Source organism: Triticum aestivum, chromosome 6B, assembly GCF_018294505.1.
Source record: "Triticum aestivum cultivar Chinese Spring chromosome 6B, IWGSC CS RefSeq v2.1, whole genome shotgun sequence".
Lineage (NCBI taxonomy): Eukaryota > Viridiplantae > Streptophyta > Magnoliopsida > Poales > Poaceae > Triticum > Triticum aestivum.
In genome coordinates, this window is record NC_057810.1 from 281,427,161 (window position 1) to 281,440,430 (window position 13,270).

Consider the following 13,270-nt stretch of genomic DNA (forward strand, 5'->3'; position numbering starts at 1 on the left):
ACTAATCCCTCCTCATAGGAATTGAGATACATGTCATCTCTAGATTCAATAGAAAAGTTCCGATGATGTGAACCAAATGACATCTCTTTTCCAATCCCTACTCATAGGAATTGAGATGCTCCATGTCATCTCTTTCCCTACAACTTCCATGTATGCATCTTCTATTCCTAAATAGATAGTACAACCCACTAGTAGCTTTTTTCCAAAACATGCAACTATGGCAAAAGAACTATATAGTGTGCCAATAACTTTGAAGGATGGTCACTGGATGAAGCTAACCCGACAGTGCAGAGATGGGCAAATCCAAGCACTACTGGCCGTTGGATATCATCAACATTCCACCAGATCTGCCACATGTACAATTTAGAAGACTCCATGGTTGAACTTAAGCATAATGCACAAACCTCAAAACACAAGCACTTCTCCTTTGTTCTAGAATCTTCTATATCATAATTGATTATTTTTTTCTAAATGAATTGCCATTATTTGTTTTTTACTTTATGATTTACAATGCACAACCCCATGAATCTTAACATTTTTATAAAACTAATTGATTTTGAATGAGATGAACTATAAGAACTAAACGAACATCTACATCATGCATATATGACTCAAAGCTTTACATGCTATAGTGTGTATTTATTCATAATTTGGTTTCGAAATCTCATGCGTTCAATACATGTGTACCTTTCTAGTTTTGAGTAGAGTAGTAGATTTCACGCGGCCTCGGGTATATCAAAATGCAGGGCCCATGCATCATTGCCTTTCGGTCGAACCTACGTCCACAATTTTTTGTACGTGCTATATCTCCACTGGTCCCCGAACCCAAAATGCTGCCTCGTTCCTGTAAAACCAAGCGGCCCACACATATTTAAGGAGTCGACTCGATCACTCGAACCCGTTTACTACGACGTGGCCCCGCACGCTGTAGTACTCCTACAAACCCTACCGCTGCACTTATCATCGGTTTTCTTCAAGAGGACGAGGGAGAAGCCGATTTGTAGTGGAGGCGCTTTCAAAAAAAAGGACCTGTAGTGCAGACCCCTACCCTAGGGTGCCCTAGGTAGCTGCCGCACGCATCATTGTTTTCTCTTTTCTTTATGCTCTTGCGCGCTAGAGTGAAATGATGGTTGCTTCGTCCTTCCATCTTAATGCGGGAAAGGTGGGGCTTTGTGATTTGACCCCTCATAGCTCATTTTCTACTACTGCGGCGCTATGACCGGGGTGCCTCCAATTCCAACCGCTGCTCCGAACTGTAATTTGGTGCATCGCACGTGGAACAAGATGGTGGATGAGCCACATGTCTGCCAAAGGGGTCCTGTTCAGTGTGTCGCCATTTCGTGTGCGGACTGACCCTACTTGAGTTGCTACGCCAACACGACAGGAGCAGCCTACCACTTGGTTTTCCTCCTTGGTGAATCCCGACTATATTGATCTAAAAAGATACATGCTGAACTACCCTCTCCATCTCGGTTTTTTATTTGTAGGCGTCTCGGTTTATAGGGCCTGCACGTAGTTCTAGGTCATCCATTTGACTAACTAAATATGAGTTACTATGTCACAAAAAGTATATCATTGGATTCTTATTGGTTGATATGTGAATAAACAAGAAACGAGGTAGAAGTTAATGCACCGCGCCGTAGTATTGTGGGATTATTTTGTTTTCGTAAGATGACGTGTGTTTGGTTGCAAGGGTAGTCATGAATGGGTTGGGATCGTTCAGAAAATAGACATGTTTGGTTATAAAGCACATGAATGGTTCGAGTCAAAAAAGAGAATATGCCTTGAAGATGCTGAACCATTCCACCCAACCAAATTGGTCGAATCAAATGGCCACCCTTTGCATGCATGACTATGTGAGCATGACTGGTGGTCCCATCTTAAATAATTAGCTCATCTCTTATATTCAGCCAAACACATGAATTGAATGGTTCAATCCCAAAAAAAATTGAATGGTCCCAATCCATTCATACGATACCTTCAACCAAACGCATCCGACGGAGGGAGTAGTTGTATTTAAAAGTCGAGGGAGGGGCTTTTCCTGCGTGGTAGGCGGGGCAGTTCCGCCTAGTCGGTTCGACAGAGACGCGAGAAGACGAGGGAGTTGGCTGCTGCAAACGTAGGGCTGTGTGATTTGACAGCGAGTTACTCCTGGATAGGTCGGGCCCCGTGATTTGACTTGCCATTATCATTTTAACTGCGGCACTACGACCGGCGTGAGTCTCCTGATTCCTGACCACCTCCATACAGGTGCCTCTCCCAATGCTCCACCATGTAGTAGTAGAGGCTGGCTCTTGCATGAGAGCCCACTTCTCCACTTTTTCCTTGCCTCTCTTTCCTCCACTTATGCAAAAATGCCATGTAAAGCGCACTATTGTACTTACTTGCTCCTACAGGTGCTTAAGCTTGCCACATAGGCATAAAGTCTGATGTGGCAAGTTAATCAAGAAGAGAGAGACTAGTTTGGTGACCCAAGGAAGAAACGGTGCTAAGCGCGTGTACCTAGGTGAAAAGACAATTTTGAGTCTATAGCTAATTAAATGAAGCAAACTTAGCAACACCATTTCATTGGAAGAGGTCACTCCTTGGCAAATGCAATAAATACTAGTACTCCCTGTGTCCCATTATATAAGAACGTTTTTGACACTACACTAGCTAGTGTCAAAAACGTTCTTATATTATGGGACGGAGGGAGTACGAAGAAAGAGATAGAGAGGAGTAAAAAAATACACATATAGCCAACCTTGTTGTAATATGAGTGACTAAGTGATGACTATGTATGACATGCCAACATCAGATAGCCTAACACACCGTGTTAAATATCCAAGGGCGCGACCACGCGAGCAACGCGACAGTCGTGGTAGGCGTGACCATGATACGGGCTGCTGGCAGCCCTTGGATCTGAGATCAAAGGTTGCATGCTAAGTTGCTGAAAATTTTAAGAATAACCCTCCAGGATAGGATATTCACCCATAGGTCTAGAATCACGCCATGCAACCATTCTATCTCAGATCCAAGGGCTCTCGGAAGCCTGTATCATGGGAGAATGGAAAGCCACTACCCTGCTGTTAGCACGCTGGCAGTTCGATCCTACTCTTTCCTGCATGTCCTTTAATACTACGGCGGTTCGCTCCTAGTCGTCCCATCCATTCACATTACGGCAGTTCCACTAATCCTAACCCTCCTCCCAAATCCATGGCGTCCCAAATCTCCCCGGTCGGCGGTGAGTACAAGGTTAGAACCATCACCGGCGATGAGTTCGACATCATCTACACCCATAGTTCCGCGACGGTGAAAGGATGCCTTTCTCTCTTCAAACGCATGTTCGAAAACTCACATGATGAGTGGGTCGCTGAGGTAGATGTTGAGTACACCACAGTCCTGGGACGAGAGAAGGATCTAAAGGACGAAGAGAGGAAGAAGCCCGCCGTGATCCAAGTTTGCGTACATAACGTTTGCTTGGTCTACCACATATGCCATGCCGACGTTGAGTGCCAGGATTTTAAGAACTTCCTCGAGGACAAAACAGTCAAATTCGTTACTGTAGACTTTAAGAACGACAAAGAAGTCATGCGTCGGATAGGCCTCGTTGTAGGCAACCCCTTCGATCTCCAGAAGAATTGGCTGGTGCCCTCTCGTCAGCCCTCAATGCTGACCCTGGCAGGAGCCATGGTTCATCCTTCGTACCGCAAACTGGAGAAACCTCATTACACGTTTCATCTTCATGCATGGCATCGGAATGTGCCAGATATAGACCACATCCAGTACGCTGCAATGGATGGCTACCTTTGTTTCAATATCTACAAGGTTTGGATGAAGAGCAACAGCCAAGTTGGCAGTTCAAGCAAAGAAGTATCGGCCAAGAGGAAGAGGGACAAGGACGAAGTCGAGGACGTGGACGAGGACTCCGAGTAAGGTGGCAGTGTCGTTGCTCATGGCGGTTCTAAACTTCTAATGCAGTGTCTACCGGATTAGTTGCATAGTTTAATTTCAGGTGTGCTTAGTTTAATTTGAGTGGTGTGTTGTGCTGAGCCCCCAGCAGAACTATGTTATGTTTCTTCTCGTTACTTTAACTCTTCAGTATGTACATACTAGTACTAGTATTTCTTTAATAGAATTTAGCACCCCAATTAAGCATGTACTAGATTTTTTAATAGTACTATATGCATAATTTGGCGACGAGCGCTCTCTATATGTACCACCTTTTTTTAAAATTTCAATTTTTGCTCCATGGCGCAATCCATCGATAGTGGAGTACTACTGTACAAAAGTATACATTTTTTAAAAGGCTAGTGTACTGTTCATCACATATATATATATAGCCAGTTAAATTCTCAACCTAGAACGACGTGCATGCCATGTAGTAAACCGATCCGGAGCAAGTATAGTAAAAATGAGGTGATTTTACCCAGCGATCGGCGGGGGAGCATGGCCTGTCATGCGGTCCCACGTGTCATGATGTACCAAGGTGATGCGCGTGTCCCTCTTGAGGCAGAGGCAATACTAGTACATGGTTTGAGATGATGTCGAACCGAAGTGTGAAATAATGGTTGCTTCATCCATCTGGGAAGGTGCGGCATTGTGATTTGACGTCTCATTACTCATTACTAACACTGGGCTGGTATGAGTGGGGTGCGTCCCTCCTGCTGTTCTGCACTGTTATTTCATGCTTGACACGTCGACCCGGTTGCTATATGTCCCACACGTTGGCGACAGGAAGTACAGAATTCATGAAAGGGAGCATTGATGGAGGAGTATACTACATAATTCATGAAAGGGAGCGACTTAGTTTTGGAAAAATCTGTTTTTACGGAGTATGTACCCACTAGGGTTTATAGGGCTCGTCTAAAAAACATTCGTTTTTCCGTTTGATAAGTCTCAATTCTAGTACTATACTAGTAGTAGTACCATTACATGTTGGATTTCGAGGTGCGTTAGATCACCCGACGCAAGCAGTGTCAAGAGGAAACTAACCAATGCATGTACAAGTTCATGGAAATTTAGTGGTTATTCATGCATTCGTTCTAATTAATGCCTTGGTAAACATAACTTCTTGAGAAAAACGAGCGTACTGTGCAAACTACGAAATTAATTCGACCACTCACCGTCTACCTTGGTTGGAGAGATTTTGAAATTGAGCCATAAACTGGAAAGGTGGGAGTAGTAACTTTTGTCTCGATTACTATTTGTGGCCTTATATAGATGCAAAATGTATTTTTTAGTGGCCTTTTATTAGTAAATAGAGGCAGTACTAACCAAAGTACGTAGTAGGGACGAGGAGTAAACGGAGGGAGTAGTAAAATTTTCTCCTCGTGCGAGTAAAGGCGTACAGTAGTACTCCAGCTTCACCTCATCCTGCAAGCCACCGTGCCCGTGGGCGGGGGAGAAGGCGTACTAAGCAAGTTTCTCCTCGTTCTGCGAGTTGGCGGGACACATCAAAAGTACTCCAGTGTATAGAGCCTTGCCTCTAAGGTAGGCCCCACATGGTTTGCCTCTTTTTTTAATTTAACATAACGCGTCAAGTCGCAATTTGTTTGTTCACCCGTGGTAGACGATCCTCCCTCCACCAAGTGGACAACCAGTACACGTGCCAAATTACCACGTGGGCTGCCTTTTTCGTACAGAAATGAGCTCCACCGTGTACCCATGCGGGTGTGGTTGGGAAAGAGACGGGAGTACGTGCGTCGTGCGTGCACCTCTTCTCTTCGTGCACGTCCCCCACCTACGTGTGTGTGTGTGAGAGAGATACAAACCTAGACATAATGCGCCGTCCATCCCCATGCCTCCACCCAGTCTGACCACCAGTCACCACCACGGCACCACGCCCCACTCCTCCTCACCTTATCTCTCATATTTTTCCCTCCATTTTTATATACAAGGGGCCACTATCAAAATTACAATTTGCAGATATACAAGGCCACTAACACTAATCGATGCAATATTAATGGTGTTTACCTCATGGTACTAGCAAAGGAGGACATTAATTATCCCTTGCATGCATGTGGGAGTTTGTAAAAAAATGCATCTTGATGTTCCATGCAATGCACGGGCATCTTGCTAGTCCATGAAAACAACACATGGCAAAATTCCACGGCGAACGAGGGATTTGAATCTGTTGGGAGGGGCTGTTTGGATCTTGCCCGGGGTAGCCAAAATATTGGCGACCCTTTTGTCCACCGGTGCCTTTGCCACTGATGAACTAGGAACGGCTTGGGTGCTCATGCTGTCATGCATCCTCCAGCGCGCACGTTGGAGACGAGCTCGCACGAGCTGTGTTTTTTTGTCCCACAACGCCGCCCGAGCCGCCCGCAGACCGACCGTCGACCCGCAAATTACGCCATCCAACCATAGCCGCACACATTATGACAACAACTCAACCAACCGGACGAAATTCACGCAAACACGTAGACAAACTGATACTCATTCACGCAACCACCAGAGTATTTCATATAAACAACAACGGAAATCATATAAAATACCAGATTTTCACATAAGCATGACGGATTTCATTACATTCAAATGAACTAGGCGGTGCTAGTTCTAGACAGCACAAGTATATAATGCATGGCCTAAATGGTCGCCCGCCGATCGATTTGTGGTCCTCATGTCTGGCAGCACAATCACCGGACTGCTGGGAGCCCCGGAGGTATATGCTTCAGCGCAAAGGACGACTTGCTTCCCCACTGCCCAACTGATATCATTGGCTAGTGCCGAAGATGATGGTGGCCAGCACTGGTTCGAGTTCATCACCGGCCACTACTTCGCCATGGCCGGCACCGGCTCGAGTTCATCCTAACATTGACCTCTTCCGTGGAGCCCATGCGGGGTCGACGAAGGTCCTTGCAACAAAAGGATCCAGCAAGACACCTGCTGTGTACGCCGGCGTCGCCTCAGCAGTCGCCTTCATGGGACCCAAGCGGTGGCGGCCTCCCGTGTTCTACTTCTCCTCGATGATGGCGGCGGACGCGGAGGCGCTGGCCACCGACTCGTTGCTCTCCGTGCACCCGGCTTCTGTCGCTGCTTGCATCGCGCGGCCGCCGGCATGGGAGTCTCGGCCACAGAAACGGGAGACGTGGTACGAGGCGGCGGCGTGGACGGCAGCAACGACGCCCGTGCGCCGCTCCTCGTCGAGCTGGCCTGGAGTGGCGAGTTGCTGAACCGCGCGCCGGCTTGGGGCGGCAACTGGCTCCGTCGGGCGAGGGGAGGGAGGTGGATCAGCAAGCTGCATAGCTCGTATCCGGCGGGCTACCCAGCCGGCTTGGATGCGGAATAACTACTCTTCGTAACCATTGTAAGAGTGGACAAAATGGTGGAGGAGATAGGGGAGCGGCGGAGGTGTGCAATTCTTGGCCGGTGTCTGGCCTCGTTTAAATAGGAGATTAAATAGACGGCAGACGGGAGGAGCTCGGCCGGCGTTGCATTTAACGCCGGCCCAGTCATGAACGGACGTGTGTCCAGAGTGGGTTTCTCGGCTTCCACACGGGCGGGTTTCATGGAGGCGTTTGAATGCGGCACGGAGGCGTGTTCAGCCGGGCGTGCCGCGAGTGGCGCCCTCGACTCTGACCTAGGACACCGCGCCGTTCTTCCACTGACGTGTGGGCTCTTTGGGTGCATGGCCTGCATGTCCGTGACCCAACGCAGGCAGCGCACAACAGAGGATCCTTTGGTGGGCCAGGGCGGCCAGAAGCGGGCATTTCATAAACCGATGATTGTTCATTGAGTGTGATGTCATCTTTTTCATGTAGTTAAGCATGTGTCTTGCATCGTGTGATGTGTGCATGCAGACGTGCGAGTGTTGCGTGCGTGCAAGGGTGCGTTTCAGTGTTGCTTGCATGGGTGCGTACGTGCAAGGGTGTGTTTCAGTGTTGCATGCATGGGTGTGTACGTGCGTGTGTTCGTGAGTGCATGTGTACGTGTCAGTGTTGCACGCCGGCATGCGTGCGTGTGTATGTTATGTGTACGTGTCAGTGTTGCACGCCTACATGCGTGCGTGTATTGCGTGCGTGCATGTGTACGTGCGGGGTGAGGCTACACGTCAGTCGACTGACTTTTTCATCTCTGGTCATTAGATTTTCCAGCCGTCGGATATGAAATCAAGGGCCTCCAGTTTATCATCAAACTCCACCCCCCTCCGAGCCGCCAGCCACCACCGGCCAAACCGCCCACCCCCGCCCCCCGCGGCCGGCCTGCCCTCCCCGAAGCCGCTCCCCACCGTCGGTCCGCCGCCGCACCTTCGAGAGAGTGGGCTAGCATATATGATCTTGAGATTTTACGAAGTCACCATAGGTGCCTCGTAGTCGAGTGGAACGTCTCCTCCCACTGAACGTACATCACCGGGAAAATACTAAAATTAACACAAGATAAATGCAAGCACCGGGACTTTAACCTTGGTGGGCTCGAGAAACCATTGTCCTCTAACCATCCAACCACATGTTGGTTAGCACGACAAAATGTATGTGGTGACCGTGATGAGCTTATTCTGAAGTCCAGTGACCATATCGTGCTTTCTCTTCAAATACAATGACCGTAACTGTCGTCAACAAAATACGGAGCACGCATCAAATGCAAAGTCTATCAGTGTCATCAACAAAATATGGAGACGTATTGTGAGCTAGATACCGTTGTACTATCGTATATGCTCATAGTGGACGATTGCGTGTGTAGTGTGGTGGGCACATCATTTCTAGTTGTGGTGGGTCAACATGAAGACTCATGGGTCGGTTCCATCCTGCACCACATATAGGTTGGACCGAGACGTGTTATACGGAGACCCATGTGGAGGACTCGGCGTACAACACGAAGCTACCAGAGTCGCGGAGGAATCTATCCCCACTGGTGATAAGCCGACTATATATGATTTGTAACTCTAGGCCCTTAGTATGTTATACAAGCTTGGGGGCTAGTTCGTCGATAGTATACACACACGCACAATGCCTGGTATTCACGTGTACTTTGTACACACCCCTAACACTAATATACAGTAACAGGAGTAGGCTCTTTCTTCAACTGCAAGGGCCCGATCCGAACTAGGGAAAAACTTTGCCTCGTATTACCATCCAGCCTAACATCCAGGGTGAAAGTGCAACTATCCCTAGGTGGTTTTGGTAATTAATAACAACATATAGCTCATTGAGCTAATGCTATTCCAAGACTATTATTTCAGGAAAGCTCAATGAATGGCACGGCATGGATGATGAAAGTGGATCCCTCAAAATACTAAGGACAAAGATTGTCTCAAGCTCAAAATCTCAAGACTCTTCATTTTACATTTTAGTGATCCAAGATCACATTGAGTCTATAGGAAAAGTCAATACTATCAAGGAGGGATGATGTGTTGCTTAATGAGACTCTTGCTTAAATGTGCTTAGTGATATGCTCCAAAACCCTCAACTACTTTCCACATCCACATATGACCTAAACCCAAAGCCAAAATCGGTCACACCAAAACTTCCTATCCGGCGCCACCGATTCCAAAAGTCATAGTCACTGCCACAAACCCTAAGCAAATCGGTCTTACCGATAGGGATCTCGGTCTCACCGAGATGGGGTTGCAATCTCTATGTTTCCCTTCATAACGTTTCGGACTAACCGAAGTGAGTGATCGGTCCCATCGAGATTGTAATGTAAACTCTCTGTTTCCTTTTTGTAACATTTCGGTCTCACCGAAAAGAGCAAATCGGTCCCACCGAGTTTACCTGACCAACTCTCTGGAAAGCTTATTACCAAATCGGTCTCACCGAGTTTGTGCAATCGGTCTTACCGAGATTATGTTATGCCCTAACCCTAACCGAATCGGTCTCACCGAGATGCATGTCGGTCCCACCGAAATTCACTAACGGTCACTAGGTTTACTAAATCGGTCCGACCGAGTTTAACAATTCGGTCCCACCGAGTTTGGTAAATTGTGTGTAACGGTTAGATTTTGTGTGGAGGCTATATATACCCCTCCACCTCCTCTTCATTCGTGGAGAGAGCCATCAGAACGAACCTACACTTCCAACTTACCATTTCTGAGAGAGAACCACCTACTCATGTGTTGAGGCCAAGATATTCCATTCCTACCATATGAATCTTGATCTCTAGCCTTCCCCAAGTTGCTTTCCACTCAAATCTTCTTTCCACCAGATCCAAACCCATTGAGATAGAGTTGAGTGTTGGGGAGACTATCGTTTGAAGCACAAGAGCAAGGAGTTCATCATCAATGCACCATTTGTTACTTCTTGGAGAGTGGTCTCTCCTAGATTGGCTAGGTGTCACTTGGGAGCCTCCGACAAGATTGTGGAGTTGAACCAAGGAGTTTGTAAGGGCAAGGAGATCGCCTACTTCGTGAAGATCTACCGCTAGTGAGGCAAGTCCTTCGTGGGCGACGGCCATGGTGGGATAGACAAGGTTGCTTCTTCGTGGACCCTTCTTGGCTGGAGCCCTCCGTGGACTCGCGCAGCCGTTACCCTTCGTGGGTTGAAGTCTCCATCATCGTGGATGTACGATAGCACCACCTATCGGAACCACACCAAAAACATCCGTGTCTCCAATTGTGTTTGAATCCTCCAAACCCTTCCCTTTACTTTCTTGCAAGTTGCTTGCTTTAATTTCCGCTGCCTATATACTCTTTGCATGCTTGCTTGAATTGCGTGATGATTGCTTGACTTGTCCTAAAGTAGCTAAAATCTGCCAAACTCTAAAATTGGGAAAAGGTTAAGTTTTTATTGGTCAAGTAGTCTAATCACCCCCCTCTAGATATACTTCAAGGTCCTACACGGGGATATCCTACCGAATGATATGATGAAATCATATCTGCCAACTACTATTAGAGAGGTGTGTCGGGGGGGGGGCAATGTGTGCGAGAGAGGCCTAAAGATAATGTGCGTGCGGGAGACACGTAGGCACATATATGTGCGTATAGAGGGCTAGTAGAGACCGTGCATGTGTATATATGCATGTGAGAGAAATAGTGTTTTCCAACTGAGATTAGTGAAAAGAGTGTTACATAGTAGTCAGAAAGAGAGATAGAGAAACAGAGAGAGCATGTGCGTGAGACACCCCGACACCCTGATAGAGATTGTGAGCATGTGTGAAAGAGAAATGCCGATGCATATAAAGTGTTTGCACTTATGCGTCAGATAGACAGATATCTACGTGTAAATGGCGGTTCTATGCATTAAATTAAAATATAAATGGCATTATTATTTTTGGATGAGATCATGAATTTTGCAAAATTGCGAATGGACGAAAATTGGTCTATCAGACACCCATACTCTATTGAATTCTAGCATGTGCATGTGTTTATTTCATATTATCGATCCATAGAGTGAGAGCAGTTTGAAATACAGGCAATGGATGCTTTTGCAATTCATATATAAACATTAATTAGTGCACTCCATGTTGTTAGTGTGAAGCACTTTATACATTTGTCACTTGCATGGATACATTCCAAATTGCTAGCTACGAAATAAAATACGTGTCGAATTCAACATAAAGGGGGTTTCGAAGATTCGAATTCATAGGAAGTGCATTCATCTATTTGAACCAGAGATAATGGCATTTGTAAATCAGATGTAAAAGGGGGCATCAATCTTTGTTGTGAGTTTGAACATGGTATATATATTCATACGCACATCTAACTTTTTTTTTTGCAACCAAGGAGATTATACCTGGAACCATGCATGAACTGAGGTAAGTTGCATATTTTTTAATATATACTTGTGTACAATGTATATTAAAATGTCCCCCTCCATTCCAAAATAATCGTAGCTTTAGGATTTTCAAGAGTAAAGATTTGTGAAGTTTGACAAATCCTGAAAGTTCAATTCAAGAGAACCAAAAATGTTAATGCTTCTGCTCCCAAATATTGAACGAAGCGCCAAATAGGCCTCTGGTCACCTGAAACCGCGCGAGACTAATGTTTTGGTGGTAGGAAATTACTGTCCTGACTCTGACCCGTGTAGCCTATCGGCACAATGTCCAAAGGTCTAAACCGGGGTAGGTTTGTAACTTCACCAAGACGCCAGTCTCAACCGCCTTCGAGAAGCATTCATACGCCATGGGCGCCTAAACACCCATGCGCTCGGCCGAAATCTATCCCGCCCACATTTGGGACACCTGACATGACTGTCCTACCCCCAACCCGCAATATGTCCGAAATTTTAGATGGGGGCAAAGTTTGTAACTTTCCCCAAATTTCAAACAAGCGCATCTCAAACCGAAACATTGTTCCCCCTTAGTTCCCCGCCTCCCTCCGTTGGGCGCGAAAACGCCCTCTCCACCATCCGCGAAACCCCAACCTCCTCCGTCCTCCACCCCATAGCGGCCAATCCACCGCCGCCCTCCTCCATCACGCCGGAGCCGGTACCCCAACGTCGTCGTCCAACGCAACCGCAACCGCAACGCCCTCAAGGACTTAGCAGCTGAAGCCAAGGCAGAGCTGCCTCCATGACGCCGATGCCGACATGCGCCGTACCAGAACCACTCCGACCATGCCGTCCTGCGCCTCACTACTGCGGCTCCACTGTCTTAACAGTCCACCGCACCGGAGCTGTTCCCGCTACACCGTCGTTCGCCGCCTCGGATCTGCTTCCCCGCCGCCGACCGACGGCCACCGCACCACACTCAACAACTTGGCCATGGGTTCGCCCAAGGCTGCACCGTCCTCCACAACTTCTGGTTTCCGGCGAACGACAAGATCGTCGGAAAAACAGAAGGAGGACACAGCACTGCCAGCAGAAAGAGGTACTCCTCTTCCCTTATTCGTGCAAATCTTACGTCTCCGCTCACACCGTATTCATCCCATGAAAGAAACTAGTTGAGTGCTTCTTACTGCATCTTCTTCGTGATACTAAATGCACAAGGTTTCCTCCCTTCTACTATTTCACCTTTGCTAGAGGTCAGTAGCCCGCCTGGATTTCAATTCAGGGTCAGTCAAATTGCAATTAAAAGAAGCAGCACCCGCTTAGGCACGCGGAGCACCTAGTCCGCGTGTTCCCCGAGGAAGCGGCGCATCGGTGTCTATCATAGGGGTGTAGGGCGCAGGAGCTGCTTGTTCCCGATCTGGAGGTCAGCGGGGCTTGAATGGATGGCCGGGGGGGCGGTGCCAAGCACGGCGGTGCGGTGAGGTCGAGGGGAGGGCGCAGGCAGGGGAGGAATACTGGGCCGGTGGTCGCTGGCGTTTCGAGGAAGATCGTCAACACTGATTGGCTGGAGGTAGATGAAGGCGATCTCCCCGTTCTTTGTACATCGGACGGTGCTGAAAAAATGGACTGACCTATTTGCTTTC